General features: G+C 36.3%; 2 long non-coding RNA genes across 2 annotated transcripts in view; one reads left to right on the forward strand and one right to left on the reverse strand.

The window, feature by feature from the left end:
* The window catches only part of LOC106992993 (uncharacterized), a 46,221-nt gene extending 31,892 nt beyond the window's left edge, over positions 1-14,329 (forward strand). Inside the window, exons 5-6 of the long non-coding RNA XR_001439151.3 lie at positions 5,079-5,233; positions 13,024-14,329. This is a non-coding gene — a long non-coding RNA (uncharacterized LOC106992993). The remainder of the gene's footprint in view (positions 1-5,078; positions 5,234-13,023) is intronic.
* Positions 1-21,745, reverse strand: part of LOC144333599 (uncharacterized) — a 200,146-nt gene that overhangs the window by 92,320 nt on the left and 86,081 nt on the right. The gene's annotated exons all lie outside the window — the stretch shown is intronic.

The raw sequence follows: 21,745 nt of genomic DNA on the forward strand, positions 1-21,745 counted from the left end.
AAAGGAAGATGACTCTAACAGCAGGTTCAGGATGGGCTATACTGAGAACAATCAAGTCACAGAGATATTAGGAAGCTCATTGATTTAATAAATACTGTAGTCATTTTTGGAGGAGTGAGGAATAATCATACGAAACACATCTAAAAATATTTTGAATTTTGCCAGGTTTCTAGCTTACAAAGCATTCTTATACCCACTACTTCATTTATTCTCTAAATAGCTCTGTGAAGTAAACATTATTATTATTAGCATTTATATTTTGTAGATGAAGAGAGTGAAAATTAGAGAAAATAAAAGACAACCATCTTCCAGTTACTAAGTGGGATGCTGGGATTAGATTAACTCAGGTATTTGATCTACAACATCATTGATTTTTTTTTTTCTCTCATACAGTTGCTCGGAATCCAATTGAATTTTCCAGTTGAGCATGAAAATTATATTGTTGCAAAAACAGCTGCAATAATTTACCTTCCTGAATCAACATACTTGGGTATCTCCCTTCCATTCTGATTCTGGACTTACCCATATGACTTACCTTCTTAAGTGGGACAATAGCAAACATGGCTAAATTGTAGACCTGAAAAGTATTTGTGCAATGGGGCTTGCCCTTTCGTGATACACTTTGGAACCCTCAACCTACCATGTGAAGAATCCTTGGCTTGCCTGTTATATAATGAGACATGTGGCCAGATTATCCCTATTGCTCCACCTGAATTCAAGCCAACCACAAGACATGTGCATGAGGCTGTTCTAGATCATCCAGCCCCAGATAAGCCAACTCAGCCCAGAATCACCCAGGTGATGCAGAATTATTGTTTTAAGCCATTACGTTTGGGAATTATAATGCAGCAAATACCAATGAATAGTCTATTTCTGCAAATGCCCTTTGTACCTACAGATATTTGAACAAAGCAACAAAACAACAACAAAAATGTATTGGAAATATCCAAAGGTTTTATTTCTACCACCCTGAGCAGTGATTTCTGAACTCGGCCACATGAGAATTACCTGGACACTTGTTTAAAAACTCAGATTCTTGCAATCACCCTAGACCCCCCTAACTCAGTATTTGCATGGCAAGAGCTTGGAAGGTTATGTTTTAAACGAGTTTCACAGTGATTCTAACATTTACTAAAATTTGAATTTAACTATTCAGAAGATATTATTTTTCTCACCCAAATATTCTTTCATGAATGTCTTTTACTAATGTGGTAGGTCACCTGGAAGTTAACTTTTAAACCACGATTAAAGAATCATAGGATGGGCACAGTGACTCATGCCTGTAATCCCAGCACTTTGGAAGGCTGAGGTGGGAGGATCACTTAAAGCCAGGAGTTCCAGACTAGCATGGGCAACATGGCAAGACTCATCTTTACAAAAATTTTAAAAAAAATAGCCAGGTGTGGTGGCACACACCTGTAGCCTGTCGTCCCAGCTTCTCAGGAGGATTGCTTAAGTCCGGGAATTTGGGACTGCAGTGAGCTATGATCGTGCCACTGCATTCCAGCTTGGGTGACAGAGCAAGACCTTGTCTAAAAAAAAAAAAAAAGGAAACAAACAAACAAACAAAAAACCACTAAACAGTAACAACCCAAAGTTGGTTTGTTTGTTTGTCTCATAGTGTTATTCTCTGTAGTCTCTATAGATTTATAGCATAAGAAGAACCCAAAACTTAAATAGGGACTAAAAATCATGTTACTAAAAATTGGCAAAAGTGTACAAGTTAAATATTTACTTTTATACCAAGGTTATGCTACTAGTAAAGAACAGAAATGATATGGGGAAGAAATGAAGAGGAATGTGATAGGTAGAGATACTCTGCAAGAGAGGAACAGGAGTCTTAGTCACTGGGGAGTGTATAGTCTCTCAAAGGAAAGTGAAGATGAAGAAAAATAAAGAGAAAAAGGAGCAACAAGAAAAATAGGATGGACTTGCTAAGGCATGACCCTAACATAGTTTAAGATTAATACTTACTGTAGATGTCTTGAGTTTCTTTCATGGATTTATACAGTAACACAGAAACAAGATTCATGAGGCATAAAAGAACACTACAATGCCTACATAAGTACTGGTGTCTCCTAACCAACGGAAAGGGGAGCTGAGAGCTAACTCCCAGTGAATGAGGGGGTCTGGTTACACTATGAGCTCAATTAAGAGAAAATCAACTGGCTCATTATTATACACAAGGACATTCATTCTTCCAAGTGAGGAGAATGATTACAACTTGAATAGGAAAGCCACAAACCACTAATCAGGGTATCTCAGGTTTGACCTATTCAAGTATATTCCAAATTACCCAATTAGCTGGATTGCCAATAAGTTTCTCGTAGCAGTTATATTGGCACTGATGATACCATAATCAGTTGTTTTAATCAAGCCTTTGAAAACAAAAATGATGGGCTGAATATAGTCATAACAAGGACTGGGAAATTAGAGCCACCAGGTCACTGCTGTTGGGTTACTCCGCATTCTGCTCTAGTAACTGTTGCTAGAGGATGGTGTGAGCTTTACTTGCTTTGGTTTTTGTATCTCTCCTCCCTCCCCCAATTCGCAACACCCAAGCTCAGGCTTTGTCCCCAATTGCTACTGTCCTAGCCTCTCTTGAGGGGGTAGCATTGCTACTTGAGTGACCTGCACTTGTTTTTACCTGACTCTGAATCCACTGGCCTTCTTGAGCCATATCTTGGTAACCTGGATTCTTAACCATCTTTTTTCTTTTTTTTGCTACACCTTAAGGTTGAGCTGGGCCTATATTCCCTAAATCACAGAGGATGAAAAATGAGAAACCTGCCCACCCTCACCCACCCCTCCACTCCCACTGACTTTCCTGATTAGTACAGAGTGATGGAGTACGTATTTCTTGGCCAGCAATGGTTTGAGGGCAGGAACTGCTCATTCTTGTAGCTCCAGAATACATACCTGGCAAATAGTACATACTTAACAATTGCTTGATGAATGAACCAGTAAATAAATGGGAAAAAATGAAATTTGAGATCATAATTCAACAGGAACCCTGTCAGTCTTGTTTATTCTTAATAGAACATAAAATGATGTCTAGAACATTTGTGCTCAAGAAATACTTTTTGAAAGAATGAATGGCTATGAGCAGTATTTTTTTTTGCTCTTTCTAATGGAAATCTATTGAGTTCCATATTTGGATTGAGGTCAGGATAGAGATAAGGGAACCGTCACAAGCTGCAGGGCAGGGATTAAGAATTCAGTAATATTTCACTAGAATCTCAGAAACCTTAAAATTGTAAGCTGACTAAATGTCAGGATAATCTTGGGGAGGTCATTGGCCTTTCTATTGCCTATGGAAAGAGGATTTGAATCAATCCTGTCAAGAGGACTGGGTTACCCAATTATAGCACTGTCATAACAAAGTACAATGCTGTGGGAACAAGAAGGCTGAATGATTGTTTGGGAAAGTTGAAGAAAAGATCAAAGAATACTACATTTAGGCAGGTCCTTTTAAGCATTGTTGGCAAACATGCATGCAGAAGTTCAAGAAACTATTTGTCTTGGTTTGGGTTTCCATAGATTCAGACCCTGAGACAAGCATTCAAGTATGAGTGATTTCTTTGGAAGGTGGTCCCAGGAAGTGCTGGCAGGAAAGTGGGAGAGTGACTCAGGAAGGAAAGAAGACCATGAAGTTGTGGTATCAAGTCAGTTACCTACCAGCTACTGGAGGTCGGGACCTCCAGAAAACTCTGGTAGGCAATGGAGGACCCTCATCAATTATTCCCACTAAAGTACCAAAAAATGGAGCCAATCATCCACCAACTTCTTGCCTTGGTTGAAGACATTCACTCTTCCCTTGCCTTGCAAGTAGGTCAAGCATGCTTCCTGGGCAAAAAGGATCCCTGGACAGAGCATCACTCAGTCCACTGTAGCTCCTGATTAAAATGCAATAAAACTAAAATCAATACAGCACCGGCATACCTTGATACCGTTTTTGCCTTTGCAACTTATTCCATTCTTCCTCCTCCCTGCCTTCATCCTGAGCTCTATAATAACAAAAGATAGTTAAGGAAGGCATTGCCCCTTTTGTTCTTGCTCAACCAAGACCTGAAGCAGAGTTGGATTACTTCCACAGAGCAGGGAGGTTGAATTTCATTTTGCTAGGAAAACAGGCAAGTTTCCATGAAGAAATATCCTCCCTGATGCCCTTCACCCCTTCTCTCACCCTGCACCTGCATAGAAGAAAAGAGTGATCATTTCCCTAGACCCCTGGGTAATTGATTCTCTTTGGTGTCCTCTAACATTTCTGAAACTGCTTCCATATCCTGGACTCTAATCTATCTGCTTAACTTTCTGGAAGCAATGCCATTTCATCGTGAACTACTTAAGGGCAATGTTTGAATTTTTTTGGTGCCAACTTTGTATCCTTTAGACCTGGGACATAAAGCATGCTTAAAAATATTAGTGTTGCACGTGGGACATAAAGAGTGATTAAAGATATTATTTTGGATGGACGAATGGATAAATAATGAATGAGTGATGAAGTAAGTGAATGACTGCCCCCGTCCCCTATGATATTCTGGTGACTGGCTTGGGGATGAATTTGCTTCGCCATCCTGATCCTTGTTCATTGCTTCAAGTTATTCACTATCTGTTCCCCAAACCCACTAGGGTGTTACTGCTCAGGACACCAGCTTTTGCAGAACTGCATCTCAAACCCCAGCTTTCACTCTTCTTCCCACATCTCACCTTCTCAACTCTTCATTTGCTTTCCCTGCCCTTTGGTATGCAGGCCCTTGCAAGAAGATAAGATACTGATTAATAATAAGCTCCGGTAAGCTCCAGTCAAATTTTATTAAAACTTTCTTTTGAGAGATATTTTTAGTTTAAAAGACGGTGCCAGGATGATCCTAAAAGATGCCGTTTCTGAGTTTGCAAAGTGGTTAGGACATATATTCTGGAGCTGGTCCCCCTGCTATGCCCTAATTCTGCCATACAATCACCTTCCTCTCTCTTCTGTGGACAGAGATTGGGCATGGGGGTGTGGCTTTCCTGCCCCATCAACTGTAAATAAATTATATTCCTCTGTGACCATTGCCTATCTTATTTCCCAACAGGAAGACAAGATGTGGTTTGGGGATTTCAACTTCCAAGTTCAGCTGTGAGGCCTATGGACTGAATCTTAAGCTTTTTCTTGACATCAGATATCTCCATGTATATGGCAATTCCTGCCACAGAAATCTACTCTCAAAAAAGTCCCAGAACCCCTGAGGTAAATGCCTGAAGAAAGGATGTGGGTGTGGAACTGGGGAGGTGAGATTTTAACCAAGGGTATCATATGAGTATCACAGAGTAGTCCCAAAATGAGTAAAAATGACCTAAAGTCCTAAAAATGACCATAAAGTTCATACATATGTGAAAAGAAAATGGGAGAGAAAAATAAGACCACCGTCTCTGGCAAGAAAAGTCTGTGGGATCAGAGGGTTTAGGTTTACAAGAGTCAAAAGGAACCCACACCTGAGTATCTTGAGGATGGCACTTTGGTGGATAATGACCACATGAACTCAATTTTTCTCGCAAACAAAAAGAACTTGAGTAGTGACAGATGATGGCATGGAGAGGGCTTAGGCTTATAGGAGGGAGAAGAGTTGTGAAATTAGCAAGGAAACAGGTTTTTCCTTAAAAAATGACAGTAAGCTATCTTAATTTTGGTGGATCACTTTATGCAAGGCCTCACAAAATCTTACTTGCAAAATTAATTCAAATTAGATATGAGCACGGTCATATGTATTGAAACCTAGCTTGTAGTAATAAATGGAACAGGGCAACAGTAAATGACAATATATCACGGGGAAAGGAGATTTTTTTTAGTGCAGGGCTTGGAGGCCTGGTATTTTGTCTGGTCTTATTTAACATCTTCATTAATGATCTGCAGGAGGACATAAACAATAATACAATAATAAAATCTGCACATCAAAATTGAAAAGCAAACCCTGATGAAGTATGAAAAGTAATGCAAAGGAATCTTAAGACATCAGAAATTGGATCAGAAGACAAAATAAAAGCTGAATGGAAAGGACAAAGATACATGCATATATACACATAATCTTAGTCTAAAAGATTACATACACAATCTTATTGTATAATAATTATATAATTAATTATATTACATATTTATTACATATAGTAGTGTATTATATGTATAAAATCTTCTAAACATTACAGTAAACAAAGATATTCTTTTTGAAGAAAATCTAGAAAGCAATACATGTATCAATATTGGAAAAGATTTTACAAGAGCGTGGGGCAAAAAGTGCCTCAAGAGCGCACATGGCTGGTGTGGCCGCACAGCAATAAAATAGCCACTTGGTGAGAATTTTGGGAAATCCAAGTTTTCCCTCTTCTGACACTTCCAGACTCTCATGTTTCTCTATTGAACATGCACACAAATGAATGTGCACTTCCTGCAAGAAAAGAAAAAGCTTTTTTTTTTTTTTTTTTTTTTTTGCAGTTAGGCATATTCTAATCAACATGAATTTTTGCCAATTATTACTACTGTTAGAAAAAAATTGTTCTTTTGTCTATACAAGATACAGTCTTTAGAAGTAATGTGTAAAGTATGTAATTCCGGAAAGAAAGGACCCAAATTAAATTTCTCAAGTGAACTGAATGCTATCAAATATACCACAATTTTATTAATCTCTCCCTTTTATGTAGGCCAATCTTCCTCAAACATTTTGATCTCATGTCACCTTTACACTTAAAATTATTGAGGACCCTAAAGAGCTTTGATTTCTATCAGCTACAGCTATCAACATTTACCATATCAGAAATTGAAGCAGAAAAAATTAAAATATTTATTATTTTGTATGAAGTAACATGAAACAGTACACAATAACACACTGTATTTTATGAAAAAATCTTTTTTTAAACAAAATAATTAGTAAAGAAATGGCATTGTTGTACATTTTGACAAATCTTTTTCACATTTGGCTTAACAGAAGACAGCTGGACTTCATATCAACTTCTGCATTCAATCTGCCGGACATGTTTTGTGGTTGAAATAGATGAAGAAAATCCAGCTTCACATAGACATGTAGTTGGAAGAGGAAAAACAATGCAGACCCCAATCCTATTTTACCTCCAACTGCATGAGAATAACCTTTCACAGCATGGATAAGTCTAAGTGCTTGGGGTTTGTAGTGAGATTCTAAAACACCTTCGAATCTAACATCTACAGTCTAATTAAGGCACCATTCTAAGAGGTCAGACTGGACAGCCCTTTTAAAAATAAGAAATAAGTAGAAAAAAGCTCTTGGGCTTGCCAGCTTATCAGCTGGTATGAAATTGAGTATATTTTACAAATGTACGTGTACTGTTACCAATAGGAGCTCAAGTAAAGCATTTGCAATGCTGAATTCCTGATTCACATTAACACTAATATGGAGGTGACAAAACCTGAAGGTTACGCAAGGATAATATCTGGAACATAAACCACCAAAACTCGGAAACTGGGTTATGTTACTAAAGGAAGTCCAAGGGCAAACAATAACACTATTCTGTAGAACAATAAGCTCAGAGAAATTCTTTAAAAGGGTTCCAAGTCAGACCATTGGATCACCTTTCAGCCTGAATTGGCCAATCAGTTTGGCAAATATTTTTACTGTGCTCTTGACTAGTTTGAATGACTTGACCAAATAGTTGTTTTGGCATTCTCTAAAATATTACCAAAGGATTTGACATGCAATTCTGGTTATGTAACTACTTTGCCTGCTCAGATTTCTTCAAAGGCTTCTCTTTGTGGTGTGCTCCAAAAATCACATAGGAGGAGTTTTTAAATGCAGAATTCCAATACCCATCCCCAGATCTCTAGTTTTGAGGAAAGTGGGTTCTGGGAATATACATTTTAAAGTTTTTCCACAAGTGAGTCTTTTCGTACTCAATTTATAGACAGAAATCTAATAATTGTAGGATTACGTACAAGGTTCTTCATGATGAGTCTCCAAAGTTCCAAGTTTAATTTGACGTCACTCAGCTCACAAAATACCCACACGTTCTCCAATAGTGCCTCATTTTCTCATATCTTTTTTGCCTTTGACCCTGTTCCTTCCTTAGTAATAGTCTTTATCCTCAGTCTTAGGTATGATTTGGCCAACTTTTATTCCTTTTTCAAGAGTCAGATCCATATCACCTCTTCTGTAAAGTCCTCCCTGATTTACCAAGGAGCGTGCTTTCTTATGTTTGTGCCTTGTACCTCAACTACTGCGTTGTAAGGTTTATCCCTTTATAGAATAAGGTCCATTTACTTGATCACATCTCTGTTAGCTCCTTGGGGGCATAAGTTATATTTTTTTGACTCATATATCCCAAACACTTAGCCCATTACTGGAACATTGTATATGCTAAATAATTTTCTTTTTGAAAATAAACGAATGATTGAGATTAGCTCTGGGTGTAAAATCTCTCTTTGGGAAGAAATGAGACATACATTTGGTGGCAAGTGTCTTTTGAAAAAAAAACCTCCTCAATAACAACTGTGTTTTATTCTAATATATTAGTGATAACATAAATATTAAAGGGCAACCATACTTCCTAGGAAATATAATGAGAAGGGGAAAATTCTGACAGCACATATCAACTTTAGTCTTTTTCTTAAAAGTTTTTTTAAAAAACCACTTTATTGAGATATGATTGACATATGAAAAGCTGCACATATGTAACATATACATTGTGATGAGTTTGGGATAATTATATACCTGTGAAACCATCAACATCAAGGCCATAAACATGTCCATCATCTCTCAAAGTTTCCTCTTACCGTTTTTATTATTATTGTTGTTGTTTGAATTTTTTTCTTTTAGTAAATTTTTCTTAGTTGTTGGCAGAAAATTAAAAACAGAAGGAATGCTACACACACACACACACACACACACACACACAAAGAGGTCATTGTATATAAAACTAGCTAATGTAAATCAACTTTGCACAAATAACATGAGATGGGAAAAGGGGAGCTGCCACCCCCTTCAAGGTAGGAAGTGTCATTAGTATGCAAAGCAATAAACAATGGATTCCAAAATCAAAGTCAAAACAGTAATAAATCAGAGTGATAAGGTGAAAAATGATGGGATAAGCAGCAGTAGTGGCTATTAGTATGTACACCTGGTGGTGAGATAAAGCAATCCAGGAAGGTGCTTGGGAAAAATTCCAACGCTGAGACCAAGAGCAAAGATGTTACTTTGAAGTGGTCAAGGGACCAAGAGCAAAGATGTTACTTTGAAATGGTCAAGGGATGAAGTGGAGTTCGGGATCCTTTGAATGTTTTCGTAAGGTCGGAATGGAAAACCCAGTTGACTCAGAACCCTCTTAAATGACAAATGAGCTCCCGGTAGTCTTTTTAAGGGGCAAGTTGATCAGCACTTTCTGAAGTTTTCTAATAATACAGGCCCATTGTTTGACTACTCCTTCGGTTATGTTGACATTTTGTGACCTAGGATCGTTAAGATGATAGTTAGAATTGTATCCAGAGAAATAAAGCACTCTTATCATGTCAGAATATTCTAGACCTGTGACCAAATAGGCCACTTTCACTCACACCTACTTGCCATAATAGTATCAGGATAGGAGTATGTGAGGCCTCCAAAAGCATCATATTTTCTAATTCTAGTGCTGCCTGATGATGTTGGCTTGACTCTTTTCAGAGGGATTCACTGTTTTCATTTTTCATCCTCAAGCTACCAGCAACCACAGAAAAGTCATTCCTGGAGTCTCCTGATGGGAAAGATAGAAACATTGTACATGAACCTTGTATATTAAGTTTTCACTTAATCAATCAGACTCATTATGACTTTTTAAGAATATAATTCTACAATTAATCTGATGTTAGAATCAGTGTGTTTAGTAAAATGCAGATTGTTATTTGAATAAATATTTTGATGTTATTTAATATCCAAACTTATTGGTAAAGAATAGAATGGCCCCAACATGATTAAAATATTTGTGAAATATTCCATTTTTGAATACTCCCAGACCAAAATCAAATTTACAAATGAATCAGTGTAATAATGGGAGAACCTTCTAAATAACACAGGTAAATACCTTTGCAGTTCATACTGTGTAGGTGAAAACTCTCCCTTTTAATTCTCGCAGTAAATATATAACAAGGAAATAAAATGTTTAGCATATACCAAGGAATAACAATAGCTTACATTTATTAAGGCCTTCCTATGTGCCAAGCACAATGGTATTCTTATCATTCCCAGATGCACAAGAGGGTGCAGGCAAAGGCATTGCAAGGGTAACAGTATGTCCAAATCCAGAGAGAGAAAGTAGAATCTGACCTACTTTCAAATAACTTGGAAATATGATTTTCCCATAAATGCTATTTCTTTGTGTTTTACTTTCATATAAGAGTCAGTCTAGAGCCTGTGTCTGATTTCTGTATCAGTCATTCTTCTTGCCAGCTGTTTACCAGTCACGATTGATGCCTTTTTTTTTTTCTGTCCCGAACAGAGAATTTCCAAATTTTCCGAGCTGGATTAATATCTTTCAGTTCTTTGCTTTACTTGTCTGGCTGCTCTGAAAGCCAATCTAATTTGATCTTGGCCTCACCCCTTTGTCCTTCACTGCCACTTTTTGATCCTTTAGCCCTTTCACACTGCCCAGTCTGCAACAACTACAACAACAACACGACAACAAACTAGATAATAATGCATTATTTAGTTACAGGAAATTTTCATGTAATAAAACATAAACAAGTATGTAATGAACAGAATCTCTTCTTTGTAGTGATTAAACTTAGCTGTCAGGGATTTGTTTCCTACAGGTTAACCACAGTGCTAGAAAATAAAGTATAGGAGTGGAACATAAATATCAAAAAATTACTTAATGAATACTGTGAGGAAGCTAAGACATCAGCTGAATCAGGAGAAAGCATTGCTGATTGCAAATCATTAGACTGCTTCTCAGCTGAGCAAATTATTCTATAAGCCATAACTCACAATGGGGAGTACCTGCAACAGCCCAACTCCTACATTTACACCCTGAAGGTGCTTAGGGTTTAGAGGTGCATATATTGCCTGATGAATGTCCACCTATGGCTAAGCAATGCACATGCATGTGTATATGTGTGTGTGTATTTGTGTATGTACTACATCTACTTACAAATATTATACTTATTCCTTTATTAAAAGAACCATTACTTGGCTCATTTAAAACAAAGTTGGATATTTTTACTTAAACAACATTTTCAAATAGCTGATAGCAGATTTCTGCTTTCCTAGTTGATATTTAATTTTAAAAGTAAGACTTCAGAGCCTTAAGTATACACTTAAGAAGTCTAGCAGTCAGTCAGTAAGAGAATTGCTCGCCTAAGTAAATCAGAGTGAGAAGGGAAAAGTCTCCCTTTTATTTTTAATATGAAAATTCTGATTCTATTTGAGTTTCACCCATGTTATGGCTCCTCTATCAGGAATTCAGCTCTTTGCAGGGAAAGAATATGTTCTTAGATACTCCCAAGAAGTGAATGGAAAGGAAAGAACACTAAGAACCCAAGAATGTGTATCTCACATCTAGATCTCTGGCTCGTGAGAAGTAAAAATGGTGTGAGGAATGTATGGTGTATTTCACCTGGGCTTTAGTAGAACCAGGTGATCTCTAATTTTTGGACTTTTTCAATTCCCCAGGCATCTGTGATCATAATGTTAGGACCAAAGGGTGACGTGTGTAACAGGAGAGAGGGGTTATCACTGGACCAAATACATCCATGAATGTACAATGGCATTTAATTAAAACAAACAAACCCTCAAAAAACAATCTTAAATTCCTCCTTGGAAGGAGAGTTCCACAAAGGCCACCACCATGTTTGTTAGTTTCTGTTGGGTAGATGGAAGACACATGCTATCTGTATTTTTTGGAGTTAGACACATCTAGTGACTTTCAAACAGGAACTTGGAAAAGGCCAAGTAGGAGCACTTGCCTATTACAACACTGTGATGTAGATTCTGTTATTACTTCTACTTCTTAGGGAAATAAATTAACCTAGCAAATGGGTAGAGCTGGGCTTGGCAAACATGCATTTTGATACTTACATAAGCGACAAACTATCCTGCCTCCTAGAATGTGTGACTGTGATTCCTTAAAGGGTAGAATGAGCAGATAGGCAGGAGACAAAGTTGTATCCCTGTTTTAGTGTAGGGCTTTGTTAGGGATCATTCAATTTTCCCTCACTTTCTACTTTATACCTATAGTCACACTATTATTATCTCTTGCATATGTCATACTCTCCTACCCCATTTGATTAGTTTCATTAGTGTTTATAATGATTTCACAACACAGGTTGCATACGTTGGGAAAATGTGTGCACTTAGTTGTCACGGGGCAAGAAACTTAGCTGATGGGGGTGAGATGATGAAGTGCTCTGAGAAGATCATTCAGAAGAAAAGGATGTGGACTAACATGAAAAGGAAGATTTCCTACCTAGGAAACAGGAGATCAGAGGATAGAACAGGAATCAGAGATATGTTCTTACATATGCAGAACAGGTAAGCAGCCTGTCAAAAGTGGGGAGCAGTGTGTTCCCACTGCAATGTCAAAGGATGATCTATCTGATAATCTATGTGGCATCTATTAATTTAACAACAATAGTGATGATTATAATATACTGAAGTCTAAGAGGTATTAGTCTCTCCTCTTCCCCTGAGATAAACACACCCTTTTAAACCAATTTGAATCAATTATATGTACATTACATCTCCACAGAAAAGACGACGACCACAGAACATCTTAAGTAACTGCACATATCAACATAACTTATATTCATACAGAAAAGAAGACTTGCTATAGCAACATTCTTGAAAAGATGTCTGGGGATGTTGCACTGCTAAACCTACTTGTCCCTGAGTAACTCTTTTGTGTCCCAGAGTTCCCTCTGATTGAAGTCCACTGAGTCACAGTGGCAGTTGTTTTGATAACATACCCTTGATCGGCTTCCTTCCCTTTCTCACTGGTGTCTCCTCTGATCACTTACAAAATAAACTACCTACACTCAATTCTTGTCCACAGGTCTGCTTCTGGGGAAACAAAACCACGGTAACTTTAGAAATATGGTATTAATGGGTAAAGACACCATGGATATGAAGGAGATTACCTATGGAAGAATATTAAGAAGAGAAGAAGGTAAATAATCTTCCTTGAGGAACATCCACATTTAAAGGTCAGGGAGAAGATATATCAGCAGAAGCATCAGAGGGGGTTGTGGACAAACTATTTTCAAAAACTAAGATGTGAAGACCACTAGAATTTGCTTAAATGCTGTTGGAAAAAGATATAGCAAACAGGAGTGTGAAAATATAGGTAAGTGAAAAGAGGAATAGTCACTGGTGTAAGATTCCCAAGGGAGTAAGATAAAATTGAATCCAGGTCCTGAATGCTGGGATAAACTTTGCAAAATATTTGGTAGGTTGGGTCATAGAAAACAGAGGAAGTTCTTCTCTGATATTTGGATAATTCTGTATTTGGAAACAACAAGATAATGGATTGTCTTTCTTCCTACTTTTACCTTACTGTTTGAGTACTGGCATGAACAAAACTCAGAACATAATGAATCTCACTTATTTCCAAGTGGGCTACTCCATTATTTAAAAAAACACATCACATGGACATGGAGTTTGAGGAAAATATTTATTCTATTTAATATTAAGTTAGGCTTCCTTCCTCTATTCATCAAATTGAACTGGATAGAATAGGAGTCCCTAATCCAACACCTCCAACTGGAGAAACAGTCTACTGATTCTCACAGATCTCATGCCCTGCTTTGTGTAGATAATTTTCATATGGATTATAATGAATAATATTAATTTAAACAATTCCCTAGAAGCCTAAAACATTTTGTTTGAAGCTCTTCTTTGTCCATCTAAAAATAACATCTGCTCTACAAGGCTACCATCGTAATTGAGTTCTACATCTCCAGTCACAACTAGAACCAAAATTACAGTGGACATACAATAATTCTTTATCTCTTGGTTCCAGATTTTTCTCAGTTATTTATATCTCTCTATTATGGTCTCATGTTCCTTTCTGTTACAGAGTTTCAGTCTATGTTGAGTCAAGCAATTATAGGGCTGCTTAAACTCTGGTTCATTAGCCACGGTCCACTAGCATCCATGTCATGGCGCTAGGGTTTAATATGGTTAATAGGATCCTGGATGAGGAAGTAGATTGAAAATTAACTTTAAATTAAACATAAAACACTAAAAATAATTAGAAGCATTTAAAAATAAATGTTTCCATATATGAGTTAGAAAATCGGACTTTATTTTGATCCTAGGGGCTGCTGGCTATAGTGAAATGTATAAAAAAGAGAGCGTGATCCTAGTTTCTGTCTCTACTATGGGTTACTTGTGATTAACTTCAAATATTCCCTCCGCAAGAAGAGGCCCAGTAGAAGAAAATGAGCTTCAGTTATTCCAGCACAACTACTGTGATATTTGTAAAGATTCAAAACCTATAATAAAATGTGTAAAAGGAAACTCCATTTGAAATGATTTGAAATCTCACATGGAAATCTAGTTTTTTAAATCAGAGCTTAGTCAGAGAAAATAACAGAATATTGTAATAATTGAATTACAAAAACAAAAATTTTGGAAAATAATTTTTTCTCTCATGTGATGTGTGTATGTCTATCTATTTAGCAATGGTGTTATTCCATCAAATGGGATTAGATTCATTTTTGACTCCTGCTAAGCACCCTGTCCCCCCAACCTCAAGATTATGAAAGTGGAAGGGAAGGGGGAGATAGGGAGGAAATATGACTTATTTAAACTGTATTAAAATGCTGAAATAAAATGAACATTCAAAACTCCTATGATTGAATTTAATCTTTTGTTCAACTCATTCACTGAGGAAATCTGTCTCCAAATGGTTCATATCGTAGAATATGATGACTCCAGTAACCTCTCCTAGACTCCACATTTGCTATAAAGACTATCATGGCTGATGATAGATGATGAAATTTACTCTCATGGTTTGCAGGGAGCCTAGTGCCAATAATTTAAGACTTTCCATGATACATCACTAACTTTATATTCTAAGCAATCACAACCTATTTTTATCCACCTGCTGTTTTATGGCTTAGAAATCACTTTATTTGTTTGTGATGGTAATTTATTATAAAAAAGATTTTCAAATTACATATTTGCATTGAATTAGGGAAGGAATTAAAATGCTTTGCTCCACCATTCTTGGTAAATAAATATAATCTTTTCAATAGTTTGAAGGTTCTCAAGGAAATGAGACTCTTGGTCACTTTTAGAGTTTTTTATTTATGAACAAAATCTGTGGGAGCATATTCAAGTTTTAGGCAAGAGAAGCCCAGAAATCAGTTCTTAAGTTAGTAGAGAAGGGTTGTAACTACATATTTGGAGGACTTTTATCATTTAGAATATGTCGTGGGTGGCTCTTTCAAAATATTGTCTACTAGCAGCCATTGAAATAATATTTCTCTTACTTCAGACATCTGATGGCTACCTTTATAATTTCTGCCTATAGGAATCTATTATACCTATATCATTATTTTCCTAATTTTTCTTCAAATAAACTCACTTTTCACTTCAATAAATTTACATAAGGGAAATTTGATATCACAACTATGAATTAAAACCATGTTTAACAACCGTAAGTGAAAGGTAATTAAAAAATAAAATCAATCTTGTTAATTCTAGTTAGATACTATTCCTATTGAAGAATAAATCATAAAAATAGACATTCAGATGGGTGGAGAGGCCTTCAATATATACTGGTATTAAATGAATGCTTTCTCCTTGAGAAATCAGAAGGGTTGAAAGATAATTATAACATTATAACTTCATGTTATTTAGCATCTAAACCAATACCGCTAGTAGTATACCTCCCACACTTTGCAAACAATGCATTAAAATAGTAACTTGCAGCTAAATCAATTGGCAGTGTCCTATACACATTTTACCACAATTTGATGAGATCTAAAAGTGTTGTTGTTTCCTTTTCTCCAATACATCAGTGATGGTTGGTTTCAGTTGAATGGTATCTTAAATTTTATTTGAATCATTCTACCACCGATAATACAGAGCTACTTATAGTTAAACTATATGTTGCTAATAAATTGCTCTCCATCCTCTCTTAGTTTAAACTCCTTGTCATTCTGGTCAGCTCTATGCCCAGTTTCCATGTATAATTAAATATGTGTGTGCACATGTAGTTTTTTATATCAATGATATTTATTTCATAAAAGATATAGATGGACCAGCTCACATCTTTTAAAATCACTCCTATTTAGGGTATTCATGGTAAAATTGTTTTACCTTTTCTGTATTTTTGAAATGTTTCATAATAAAACATTGGAAAAAACAACTTATAGTATGCGACAACCGAAACCATGCACTTTCCAATTTGTTCTCAAGTTAGTGGTTAAAAGAAAATGCAATACACTGTAGCTAAATAAGAATATTACTAAATTTTCTTCACACAGGTTTGGGTTCTTAGAGTCTTGGTCTAAGGAAGGTCTCAAAAATCCACATAAGGTCCCAATAAATATGTAGGTAAGGTCCCAAATATATGTATATATTTGGTTTATTTTTTCCACGCATAGCTAGAAGTAAGTAACTTCAGACCTTAAGCCTTCTTTTTTCATTTCTGATTTGTTACATTTTTATTATAACAAAAGGTTTCTGAACTTCAGCATTGGGAAGGTACAAAAGGTAATATTCAGATATAAGGAGGATACATGTTTGAACTATTGTATAAGTATCAACAGTCCATTCCTTTCTGTTCATTTGGTCTCAAGTTTGCTTGATTTGACATCTCAAGCTTGAAGTATGCTAATCTTTCTGAAATTACTTGGTGAACTTTTTTACCCTTAATTTCCAGGACTAAATATTCACTCAAACACTTGTATTCAACTGTGTATATAGGGAGCATTTAAAAATCTTTGTAGTAACTTTTGACATGTTTGCAGTAAAATCTCCAGCATTATAGTATGCAGCAAGCAGTTTTCTGAATGCAGAATAATACATATGACAGTTCCACAGTGCGAGTGGTCCTCATTACCTTTCAACAAATAATAGTGACTCACTCACTAAATAAAAAGTAATGATTTTAATGAAGAATATTTGAAACTTGCTATTACTGGAGAAAGGCAGATTCACAGACTAATGCAAATGATAACATCTTCTGAAATATGACTACATTGGGTCCTTACACTCAACTGATATACAAACTGTAATAAAGCTTTTACTGTTATTCAATATCACAATGGCATTAACAATATAATTCAAGTTGCTTGGTGGAGAAGCCAAAACAAAGATTATATAATATTGTTTTTTGATTTTAAGTTTTAAGATCTTAACTCTGTTTAACCTGTTTGCATCAAGATCCCCAAAGTGAAAAAGGGAAAAGAATCAGTATGTGAAATACACTCATATTCATATTTTTACTCTCATAACAGCTCTTCAACAAATAAAATCTCAATTATTTGCAATAGCACAAGCATAAAATATTCTATGACAAATATTTTAATTTGTGTGCCAAAATACCCTGTTTGGGCAGGCAGGCCATGCAAAATCTTTTAAAATCTATTTCACATTTTCTTCCTTGCAATTATTAATTACAATTACTATGGGTTAAAAAAACCACAGTGCTTGATCTTTCTAATACCCAGTATCTTAAATCAGCACTGCATAGTGTATATAAATAAAGATTATACATGTTTTCTGGGACAACATGTCCTTCCTCACCCTTGAAGTTTCTGACAGGTGGCCCCTAGTGTAAACCAATTCACTCTCCAGTTGGCACATCCCAGAACACATTGGATTTGTCTGTAACTTAGGCATGTAGCTCCAGAATTTTTATCTTTAGTTGAGGAAGTCTGGACGATAGGTCTATAGGACACCTACCTAAACATGTTAAATTTGTTTACTACAATTATTCTTACCGCCAGTCTAGTTCAACCTGCATAAATAACTTGATACTCATTAAGTCGAAGGGCTTTTGAAGCAAATATAAAACAACATAGCTTACTATGTGCACTGCTAAATGTTATTGGTAACCTTTAAAACTCATTATCTATGTGATGACAATATTGTAAGTTATTCCAGAATTGCTAACAACCTTTTATAATGAATGTTGGTTGTTACCAAACAACAATATGAAAGTGTAGAGGGAAAATGAGGACATTTGGAACATCAGGAAGCGTTACCATAGTATTATAGAGGCATAGAACTGAAAGGAGTGTAAGAGAAAAAATAATAATGCCTAGCACTTCATCTTTTTATCCAATCAACAAACGTTTATTAAGCTTCTACTACATGCCAGATGCTGATAGTAAAAAGATAGAGAAGGTATATTCCATCCATGAGCAAGGGCCAAGAGGGAGAGAGTGACACACAAGGACACAAGTCAATAGATTGGTGGGAGCTTTGAGAGGAGAGAGGGTACAAATCTGAGTGAGGACTGGAAGAAAGTCCCTCTGAGTTTTATTTATGAGTGAGGACTGGAAGAAAGTCCCTCTGAGTTTTATTTATTTCCTTCTTGTAATCACCTCTGAATGGCACCTGCATTTCACTTAGTCCTCATATGACTGTAAGTGTTTGATGATTGCTTTGAATGGGAGTTTGCTGCTCCTAGTAAAGTAAATATTTCTTTTCATGAAGGAATTCACACTAAAACATATATATTTAACAATTCTCAGTAGATAATTCTCAAGCAAGAAGATGTCAAGAATGAAAGTACTTGTACTCTCTATTTAAATAGATGATTGTTTAGAATTAGATTAGTTGCTGTCCTCAATCCCAGTCACATGTTAGATTCACCTGTAGATCTTTAAAAAAAATACACTGCTTGGTTTCCACCCCAGACAATCTGATTTAATTGGCCTGAGGTAGGCTAAGGGAATGAGTATTTTTATAGAGCTCCCCAGTTGATTTTGTCCTGCCAAGAGTTGAGTGTTTGGTTTAGAGTAGTGGCCTTTTTCTATCAGCTCTATCTGAGATCTGAGTAAATCCTTCAACTTTCAAGTACCATATTAATAGGACTCACTACTTGCTAGGGTTTATAACAGCCTGGATTAACCTCCTCTGCTTTCTCTGAAGCCCCAGAAGCATTGGGCTTCTCCCTGCTTCATTTTCATTTCCTTGAACAGCCAGTTATAACCCTTTTAGCGCAGTAGTGTGCTCCTCTTATTCTGGGGCAAGTTTCTTCATCTAGTTCTTAATATGCCTTTTTGCTGGAAACTGAATTAAATTTTCTCCTCCTTTTTGAACATATGTTATTTTTATTATAAAATATGTATTTTTATAGAAAATTAGTAAGGCATTAAAATAATGTATTTATAGAAAATTAGTAAAGCATTAAAATAAGAACAAAGGTTACTCCAAGAAGCAGTACTTCTCAGGGTATGTATTTTTAATCTTTTTCCTATGTTTATATAAACATATATATATATAAACATTTTGTTTACAAACAGTATCCTATAGTATCAAAATACCTTTTATAACCAATACTTCACATGAAAAATTTTACCTTGAAGAATTTCAATATTTATGAATAATTTTATAGATCATAACTTTAAATGGCTGCTTGGTGTTCTATTGAACATGTTATCCTTTCTAAAAAAACAGCTTCCTTTTTTTGGGCATTTAGGTTGGCACCATTTTTTTTTCACTTCCAAATGTCCAAATTTGGATTTTATTTTTTAAATGCCAACTTAGACTCTTTGGGGACTTTAAACCATGCACAACGATTTTAGTATTTTACAAGTTTTGTCTTCTATATCATCTCTTGTTTTCATCCTCTTTTTAAAAAGGCTTTTTTATTGCATTCTTTTCCTTCTTGCTTACCCTTTGGCCATCAGAGAAGACAGTGAGCTGGGCTGGGAGTTCGCCTTATGGCAAGCTCCCCTCTTGCTGCTGGGCCTACCCTTTGCCTCCAGCTCTCCTTATTCCAGGAGACATTGGGGATGCTCTGCCTGGAGCTCTTCCTTCTCTTTCCTGGGCCACATGCTCCTTCACAAAGGGGTCAGAACAGGATTTACTTCAATGTGGTCTCTGTGTCACAGACATTCTCGGAAGTTCTCGTTTTGTGTATCTCTAGTGTTTATTGCTGATGTAGGTTTTCCTTTCTAGGTCTATCACATCAGGTGTGAGAAGTGAGATTCCAAACTCAGACATGAGTAATCAACCCCCAACATTTACCCGTATTATGTCTTCATGAACTAATTTAACTGTCTCCATCTCAGTTTTCTCATTCATGATAAGGAACAGTAATTGTACTCCACTCATCACATTAGTGTAAGAATCAAGCAAGATAGTACTCATAGGTGCGTAGCACAATATCTGACATGAAGTGATTCATAAATGTTAGCTTGATGATCATGATGATGAAGACAAGAATTTCAATGGAAGTCTCAGGTTACCATTGTGCTCAGAAGCATTTTGTGAAAGATGAATAAAAAGGAATCTGATTTTTTTTTTATTGGAAGCACAGTGTTTTGAATTAAAGTGAAAAGATGTTAAATTACAAAACCAAATAATAAGTTACTGAAAGCAGACTTTTTATTGTCTTAAAGTTGAATCACTCTGTACTTATAAAGTTGTTCTTACTTAGTAGTTACATATGTTTCCAACACTTGTAACCCCAAAACTCATGCCACAGCTTAGACCCTGTTATGGACTGAATTGTGCCACCTGCTCAAATTCACATGTTGAAATCCTAACTCTCGGTGCCTCAGAATGTGACTGTATTTAGAGATAGGATCTGTAAGAAGGTAATTAAGGTTAAAAGAAGTCATTAATGTAGTCCCTAATCCTATATGATTGGTATCCTTATAAAAAGAGGAGATTAGGGGCCAGGCATGGTGGCTCATGCCTGTAATTCTAGCACTTTGGGAGGCCAAGGCAGGTGGATCACCTGAGGTCAGGAGCTCGAGACCAGCCTGACCAACATGGCAAAACCCTGTCTCTACTAAAAATACAAAAATTAGATGGGCATGGTGGTGGGCACCTATAATCCCAGCTACTCGGGAAGCTGAGGCAGGAGAATCGCTTGAACCTGGGGGGTGAGATTGTAGTGAGTGGAGATCATGCCACTGCCCTCCAGCCTGGGCGACAGAGCGAGACTCTGTCTCAAAAAAACAAACAACACAAAACCCCCCCAAAAACAAAAAGAGGAGATTAAGACACAGATACGCACAGAGGAAAGACCATGTGAAGACGCCAGAGGAATATGGCCAGCTGTAAGTCAAGGGGAGAGAACTTAGAAAAAACCAACCCTGCTCACACCTTGATAATGTCAGCTAATAGTGATAGACTTCCAGCCTGTAGACTATGGAAAAATAAATTTCTGTCACTAAAGTCACCCAATCTGTGTTACTTTATGACAGCCCTAGAAAACGAATAGAGATGAAATCTAATTTTTTTGCCCTCTGTAGAGTTTAAAATTTTTTTAGTCTGTTTTTAAAAACACATGATCATTACACTGCTTTTCAGCAAAATAGCCTTAGTTCTTAGAAACATTTTCCATAAATCCTATTGAGTATTTTGAAAGAAACTGCAAAGTTGAAGAAAGTTATTTCAATCTGGATATTACTTTTCTTTTTAAAAAATAAAGATGTTTTTTCTTGTGTTTAAGTCTGTGCTTTCTACCCTGGTCTTCCTGTACTATTTCCAAGAGATTCGTATGCTGAAAGTTTACTCCAATATTTTTGTCAGTTTATCTTTTCTTCTTATTAGCCTAGAGAAAGGTCTTCCAAAGTGCA

The sequence above is a fragment of the Macaca mulatta genome, chromosome 13, assembly GCF_049350105.2.
Source record: "Macaca mulatta isolate MMU2019108-1 chromosome 13, T2T-MMU8v2.0, whole genome shotgun sequence".
NCBI classification, from domain to species: domain Eukaryota; kingdom Metazoa; phylum Chordata; class Mammalia; order Primates; family Cercopithecidae; genus Macaca; species Macaca mulatta.